This window comes from Sparus aurata, chromosome 8, assembly GCF_900880675.1.
Source record: "Sparus aurata chromosome 8, fSpaAur1.1, whole genome shotgun sequence".
Classification (NCBI taxonomy): domain Eukaryota; kingdom Metazoa; phylum Chordata; class Actinopteri; order Spariformes; family Sparidae; genus Sparus; species Sparus aurata.
Window position 1 is genome coordinate 34,121,810 of NC_044194.1, and position 8,629 is coordinate 34,130,438.

Consider the following 8,629-nt stretch of genomic DNA (forward strand, 5'->3'; position numbering starts at 1 on the left):
ACTCTCACAAACACACCACTCAACACACTCACTCCTTCCCAGGGACGTGCACATGATTATAGAAGGGCAGAAAAAAGTCAGAAAAGGGCAGTACACGCACGCATTTTTTTTCAGGCCCTAATAACACAATATGTTGATTAATTTAAAATTAATAAACAAAGTACCTATAGAAAGCTAACTTCTTAGCTGTGTATCCTGTGTAGCTGTGAGTGATATGCAACTGCCATTTCTTTTGTGTCAACAAATTATTGTCAACATGAGTTTATTCACATTATCATAATACTGAGGTTTAGAAGACATGCAATTCAGCTGCAATTCTTAAGAAGCAATAAAATATTGGTTTATTATTAGGCTATTTATTGGAGGGCAAGTGCAAACTAGAAATACAGGCTACACATCTAAACATGTGACAAAACCAAGTAATGACTACTGTGACTGCTGTGAATGTTAGCAGGAACAACAATGTTTCCAACAGCAAAGTTACAATAAGCTCAATAACTGGAAGAGGCTGAAGATTTGTGGAAGATAAACATCCGACACAGACAGCTGTCATGTTAGATTATTCTTAACTCTCATTAACCAGCAGTTAGCTTAACAAGCACAAATAGGCACTTTTCTGAAATATGACTCATATTTAAGCACGTTGAATAAGTGGAAGGCTACTTGCTAGCCCCACAAGGAAGTTATGTTAATGGCTTATGACTCACAAAGGTTCAAGTCGCTCTACTGTCACGTCTCATCTACGTGCGTGGTGGAGTTCCCTTCTATGAGAGACAGAGCGGAGCCACAGCAGACAGGGAAGCGGATTTAGGCTCACACACAACACCGTATTACAAGGAAATGTGTACATTAGATAACCGTGGCATTTTTATACCGCCGTTTTTTTTTGTTTTTTTTTACATCCCTTCTGTTAAGTGTTGTAATTTAATGGCGCCCTTACTCCCTGTATTACAGTAGACTGTTATGCTGTACTGCTTTATTGTGAAAGGGTTACGGTACGTACAAGACATGATGTCACCACGCTCCTAGTGTGCGCCAGTTGTTGTTCTGTGTTAGCCATGCTGATGAGACGGCGGCACACCGGTCCACACTTTACTGTTAAATAAATATGCCAAGGGGCTAAAGATAAATTCGACTATGTTCTACTTGTCCTCCATACACAGTAGAAGACTATGTGCTGCAGTAAATAACCCCCTCAACACCTTTGCACAACAGGAATTTATTTATTCATTAAAAAAACACAAAAAGGGCAGGGGCTCAAGCTCCCCTTGGGCCCTGTGTGTGCACTGCCTGCTCCTTCCACTCAGAGAGACAGAGGCTGTGTCCGAAATCACCCACACAGGTTTTTTTTATTTTTTTAATTTTCAAAACCTCTTTATTTGCTTAACACAATTAGTAAAAACAATAACATTACATTTTCAGAACGAAAATAAAATGTTAATAAAATAAAAAAGAATGAATTAATAAACAACAAAACAAAAACTGCTGGATCATTGCTCTCCTCTGCTTCACTATCTCCTCATATCTTTATTTCTGTAAATCTTGATGCCTCTCTCTGTCTATTACTAATTATCTTGTGTGGCCTGCCCTCCTCCAGGTCAACATGGTGGACAGGAGGTCGTCTGGCTCGGGCTCCACTTGGTGATGCCTCGTCCTGCTCGGTCGTCTCCTGGTTCCACTAACGTTGCATAACTTGTATCTGATCTTCTGTTGATGTAACTTGTAAACTGTGAATTGTTGCTCTTTTCTGTACACGCAACATCTATTGCATGTCTGTCCGTCCTGGAAGAGGGATCCCTCCTCTGTGGCTCTTCCTGAGGTTTCTTCCATTGTTTTTTTTACCCTGTTAAAAGGTTTTTTTTCCATCAACATGTGAAGTTTTTCCTCACTCGAATCGAGGGTCTAAGGACAGAGGATGTTGTTCACTGTACAGATTGTAAAGCCCACTGAGGCAATGTGATTGTGATTTTGGGCTATATAAATAAAATTGATTTGATTTGATTTGATTTGATCATAATTTAACTCAAAACAAGCCCAAATATCAACTCATTCTCTATAACAGATCATAAAACATTGTTAAGGCTCCATATGTTTGACAACTCTTCTACATTAGTTCTGTAAAACTGAAATCAGCATGTAATCTGGCCTTCACCATTCTAACAAACAATACAGTGAATGTGGCCGGCATACAATGCTTTGTAAAAAAAATCCTCAAACATAGACATATCCGTCAAAATATGGATACAAATATTTCAGCCCATAATTGAACCAATTTTATTGTATGGTAGTGTTGTGGGGGGCCCTCTCATAAACCAAGGCTTTGAAAAATGGGACAAACACCCAATCAAAAGCCTGCCCACAGAGATCTGCAAAAGCATCCTCAAAGTCCGCAGGAACACACCCAATAACGGATGCAGAGCTGAATTAGGCCAATTTCCCCTGTTAAATTGGATCCAAAAATTTGCTATAAAGTTCTACCAACACCTCAAAGCCAGTGAGCCCAGCTCCTACCACTACAAAGCCCTAAAACGGCGACTATGTACAGACTCAGCAACCACAGCCTTAGAGAGCAGCCAACACAGACAGACATGGCTGCCCAGAGGAGAGCGGCTGTGTCGGCTCTGTCCACACAGACAGGTGGAGACAGCAGGAACACATACCCAGACATCAGAACCCAGCACTACACCAAAATTACATGCATAACCCCAAACTTCCACAAACTCTCAGACCAAGAAAAACTACATCAATTCCTGCGAGAAAAAAGTGCCACTGCTGTAGATACAGCAAAATATGTGAGTGCCTCCACCGGAGAAGAGAAAAGCTGCACAACGACAACAACTGACATGATCTCCTCCACATGAGCCAGCTGCTCCTGACTGAGTTCTCACCTGCACATTGATTGTTAATTATTATTATTATTATTGTTAAAATTCGTGTTCTGTAGTCCTAAGGCTTTCGCAGCCAATAGAGAGAGAGAGAGAGAGAGAGAGAGAGAGAGGAAAGAGAGAGAGAGAGAGAGAGGACTAAGTGGGTCTATTTGCAGGTGGTTAGAGAGTGAGAAAGCATACAGAGGAGGAGAAAGGGGAGGAGAGGTAGGGGGTTGGATATAGAAAGTGATCTAAGGGCTCTAATTGCAGGATAGAGAGAGAGAGGGCTTGATAGAAAGGCTCAAGATACACTGTAAAACAATTTGTTTTGACCATGCTGTCTGAACTACTGATCTGATTGATTTGTTTGATATTTTAATTAAAAGTTAAGTTAGTCATCTTCTCCAAACTGAAAGTAAATTGGATAAAGCATGTTCATCAATTTCATTGTCAGAAATTAAGCATTTTTCAGTTTTTATCGAATTTCTGATCAAATAAATTGATTTAAAAATGTACTACCTTGGCCCCAAATTCAGCAATCTGCAAAGTAACTAGTCAATAAGGTTAGCAAATACATGTGGTGGAGTAAAAGTACAGTATCTGCTCGCAAAAGAAAGTGTATAGTAAAGTATACTGTAAGAAAAAATGGAAATGCTTGAGCAAAGTTCTATCTTGAAGTTTACAAAGCAGACACTAACACCCTCCTCACACACAGAATGGTCGAGTGTGTATAGGTGAGAATTTTGGAAAATGAGGGAAACCCCTTTTCAGATTTCCCTTATTTCATGATTCCAGACGTGCAAATATAAATTACATCTACTGTTGTTATTTTAATTTACTTGACTTTAATATTTTTAATAAAGAAATGCAATAAAATAAATGAGGCCAGGTGACAGAGCCCTCCCTCTGGAAACACATGACAGACCTGACCATGTTCACCTCACCGGCCAAAGCCTACCTCTTCAACTGCTTTTAATCTCTGATGATGTAAATTGTCTTTGAGTATCATCAAAAGCACTATAAAATTATGTTTTATTTTTATCATCTTTATCACTACAAATACACAAATATAAAATAATATTTAAAAAAATAATCTGATAAAATAATGTAACATACTCAGTTTTATAATTGAAACATTTTTAAACACTTGTCCGTTGGTTTGTTAATCTAAAACTACTGAAGATGTTTCCATGTAACTTGGATTGGGGATGGGTCTCAGTCCAGAACAGACCATACTGCCCTTTGGTGTGTTTTCTCACTTTCTTTTACACTATAATATAGGGCGTTTTCAACATTGACTTTCACTTCTCAAGGAATGATCTTGATGAAAAAAAGGAGGTGTATTAGGTGGCTTCTATCTATGAGTGAGTACCATAGGGACTTTAAGGCCAAGGACCACACTCTACTGAGTGTCATTCTAGTTTAGTAGTTCAAATAAACAGTATTCTACAGTATTGCTTTTAAAAAGTATCTCAGAAGTACATTTTAACAGAACAACTTATACTTCATTCATTTAATTTTAGTTTTACTTTAGTGAAATTTCATTAAAGTAACATTAATTGGACTATTTTTTAACTAAGTCTAAGTAATTTTTTGTTGGGTAGTTTCCATCCCTGTAAGACTGCACAAACAGGCAAAACCACAAACTTCTTAGGTGATTTGTGAGTGGCGAAATACGTTGCGAGGCCCAGCTGCTGGACTAGAGGTTTACTATTGATAAAAACGAAACTTAACAGACCGTAGAACCTCCATATCCCTACACATTAGCGCAAATGCGTAGGGACACAGAGGTTCTACAAACAGATCGACTATTTACTTTATATGGCCCCACTTCAAAAAACACGAACTATCTCTTTAAGGCCCCACCTAAAACTAAACCTGGACGAGAATGAGCTTGTGTTTCTTCATGGGAAAAGTTGTCATTGAGACCTTTGAGAAAATACTGTGGTGATGCCAAGTTGAACACAGAGGAAGCTTGGTGTAACATGGATGATAAATCCAGCCCATCTTTACTAAAAGTGTACATGCACCCAAAAAATTCTGATTTATAAAACTTGGCTTATGCACAACAGTGCGCAACTTAGTTTTAGAAATACCAAATCAAGTTGAAAATGTGAGCACATGGCTCCGCCTCTTTCAAATTCAACCATAAATGGTCAATGCAAAGTGCCTCATGAATGTTAAAGGTCTCATACTGTTTTTCATCAATTTCACACAGATGTCAAAAGGTCCAACAACACTTGTTTGAAATGCATTGCCCCAAACCCATTCGTGGTCTTGAATTTCAGCTGTCTAAAAGTCGCTCAAGTGAGCTCTACTGAGAGCAGGCTGTTTCTATGCCTGCACTTTTAATTGCTAATGAGCTCTGTCAATGTCTGCCTTGCCTGCTACACACCCCTCTCAGGGAGAGAGTGACACTTACGCTAGCATTAGCATGCGCTAGTGTTTATGGTGGATGTATCGCTATGGCTCTGCGAGATACTGTCATTCAACCATACCAGTTTGACCCAGAATCGGACCCAGAAGGAGGGGGTCCTGAAGAAATAGAGACTTTGGGCTGCAGCAGGACGTTTCAGAATGGTAAGTTTGCTGAATATGTCACTTAGTTTGTTCGTATGTGTTGTTACATTTACTACCATGTAGCTACTGGCTAACAGCTAGTGAAAGCTGTGTTTGTCTCCAACACAGTCTCCAAACTCTTGGACACTGTTCACATAGTCTCTGTCTGCAGTTTGAACATGTTTCCAGACTTTTTACTGTGACAACCAAGCTCCATCGTAATATTATTAACATTAAACTCGCTTCAAACGCCATTGCATAGCGGACCGAATCGTAGCTAACTAGTTAGCCAATTTCAAACTGACTTCACTATACTCTTAGGCAACTGTAAATACTATCAAAACATGATGACACTTACCTGTGGCTCGGGTGCTGCTGCTAGGTCCCGTTTGGGTGGGACTAACAAAAACCAAAAGGTTTGAGCACATCACTCCTATTTTATTTTATCATCTCTTCATTGGCTCCCAGTAAAACAAAGAATTGATTTTAAAATACTTCTTATTGTTTTTAAATGTTGTAATGGCTTGGCTCCCTCTTACGTTGCTGACATGCTCACCAAATACACACCAGGGACATCCCTCAGATCATCAGATAAAGAGCTCCTCACTACACCCAGAATCAACTCCGAATCAGCTCATGGCGCTTTCAGCCACTATGGTCCCACTCTCTGGAATTCTCTTCCACATAAAATACGGTCTGCTACAACAGTGTCTTCTTTTAAAAGTAAACTAAAAACATATCTTTTTTCGCAAGCTTTTAGTTAAGTATAAAGAGTGTATTTTAATTCTGTCTCATTTGTTTTAAGAATTTTTTTATTGTCATCTCCCTTTTTAAATGATGATAAAAATACAGTCTTGTGTGACTGTATAATGTCCTAAATGTTTTTATTCTATTTTATTTTATTTATTTTTTTTTTATCCTATATGCTATTTTATGTTCTACAATGTATCTTTGTTTTAATTTCTTGAAGCACATTGAGTTTACGCTTGCCGTATGAAATGTGCTATATAAATAAATTTGACTTGACTTGACACACCAAAATTTATGGAGTTAGAATCATGCCAAAACCTCACACACACACAAAACTTGTTTTACTCACACCCAACGATTCACAAACAAACTCAGTGTGGTCTGCAAATGCAAAACATCATTCACAAACTAATGCATTTTGTTTTGCAAATAAGAAATGTACCAATCAAACAAATTCATCATGCTTCAGAAACAAATACAGCATGTTTTACACATACAAAGAAACATATTTCTTCAAGTACAAAAAAGTATCCTTCAAGTACAAATTAAAATCTTTCAAGTACAAAATAATTTCCTTCAAGTACAAACTAAAATCCTTCAAGTACAAAAAACAATTCTACAAGTATGAAAAAAAACTGTCACGTGACTTTTGGCACTGTCTTACCACTGTCACGTGACTTTTGGCACTACTTTTCCGCCTTGCTGATCCACACACAAATGTCTTCAGATCCACACACAAATGCCAGTAAACTTTCCAACAAATGTCCTGTAATTTGCACTCCACAACAACAGGTGGCGCTGTTCAGTCATTTTAAGGCCAGCAGGACGATTTTTTTACCCCTAAATCTTTATTTTTTATTGTTCTATTTTATTCAAGACTGCAACAGGATTTACCATAGACACATGTATGTCGAAGTCACCATCATATTGGAGATGCAGCTCCGCCCCGTGAACTGTCATGTATCATCACAGTAATAGTGTTACATACATTGGCAGCTGTAAACATTCGTAAAAACATTATAATAATCCGTCCTGTGGTTTGGTGCCGACCTGTATACTGAACATATAAGGAGACGTTACGTGGCTAGCTTGATGGGGAAAAGTCTCATCAGACAGATTTTTTAACTTCAGTGCGTACCATTTACATGTCAACGATTCCAGACCGCAGGTTCATTTTCATCTGGCTTACAAACACCTTTGATGAAAGTCACCACCCGCCCTATCATCCTCGGCCATGGTGGCTAACTGCAAAATCTATATCTATGTCAATTCAATATCACACATCCTCAGGACACAACAGGACTCAACAACAACACCCAGAAGATGTACAGAAAGCAACCAAAGAAACATATTCAAACAACAACAGTCTCATGAACACTTGAGAATTCACTCCCATGAGTCTTTGCGCCATCAGCGCTCACCGTCCGCATTCGGTACCCCTCCAGTCACTACATTTATAATCATCAGAGAACGTCACAGACGTTGTTTTTGGTTCCTATCTGTCTCCTGAATATATCCTTACATCTGTGAATGTGTAAATGGGAGGCATTGACTTATAGCACTTTGTAGAACGAGCTTTATAAAGTTCACTCCATTGACTTGTATTAGTTCACGGGGCAGAGCTGCCTCCTCTAATATGATGGTGCCGTCGACGTACATGTGTCTATGGTAAATCCTGTTGCAGTCTTGAATAAAATAGAACAATAAAAAATAAAGATTTAGGGGTAAAAAAATCGTCCTGCTGGCCTTAAAATGACTGAACAGCGCCACCTGTTGTTGTGGAGTGCGAATTACAGGACATTTGTTGGAAAGTTTACTGGCATTTGTGTGTGGATCAAGTACCAGTGAGCATCATGAACTGGCCTGTAAGGTATGATCCATTCCACACACGATCATGACACCGTCGGAAATATCTCATACACCTTCATCTGGGAACCATGATGACACAACTCAAAGGACTTTTGATCTCGACAATATGGAACTGAAAACTTTTCAGTATACAGACCATAATGTACTGGACATAGAAAACGATATAGATCCAGACAATAATTTCTTTTCCAATATTACTGACAATTGCTGTTACTATACGGACGAACAGTACAATCAGACCATTAAAACGGATAACAAACTATCCATAATCCATTTCAACAGCAGAAGCATGTACGCAAATTTTAGTAACATTAAGGATTACTTGAATAAATTTACAAAACCATTCAAGATTATTGCCATATCAGAAACATGGATTAAAGCTGATAAAGGAATGGATTTCGAGCTGGATGGATATGAACTCAACCACATCAACAGAAAGAACAAAAGCGGAGGAGGTGTGGCTGTATATGTGGACAAAGACTTGAACTATAGGGTAGTGGAAAATATGTCAACTGCTGTGGACAATCTGTTTGAATGTTTAACAATTGAAATCTGTAGAGAGAAAAACAAAAATGTAATAATCA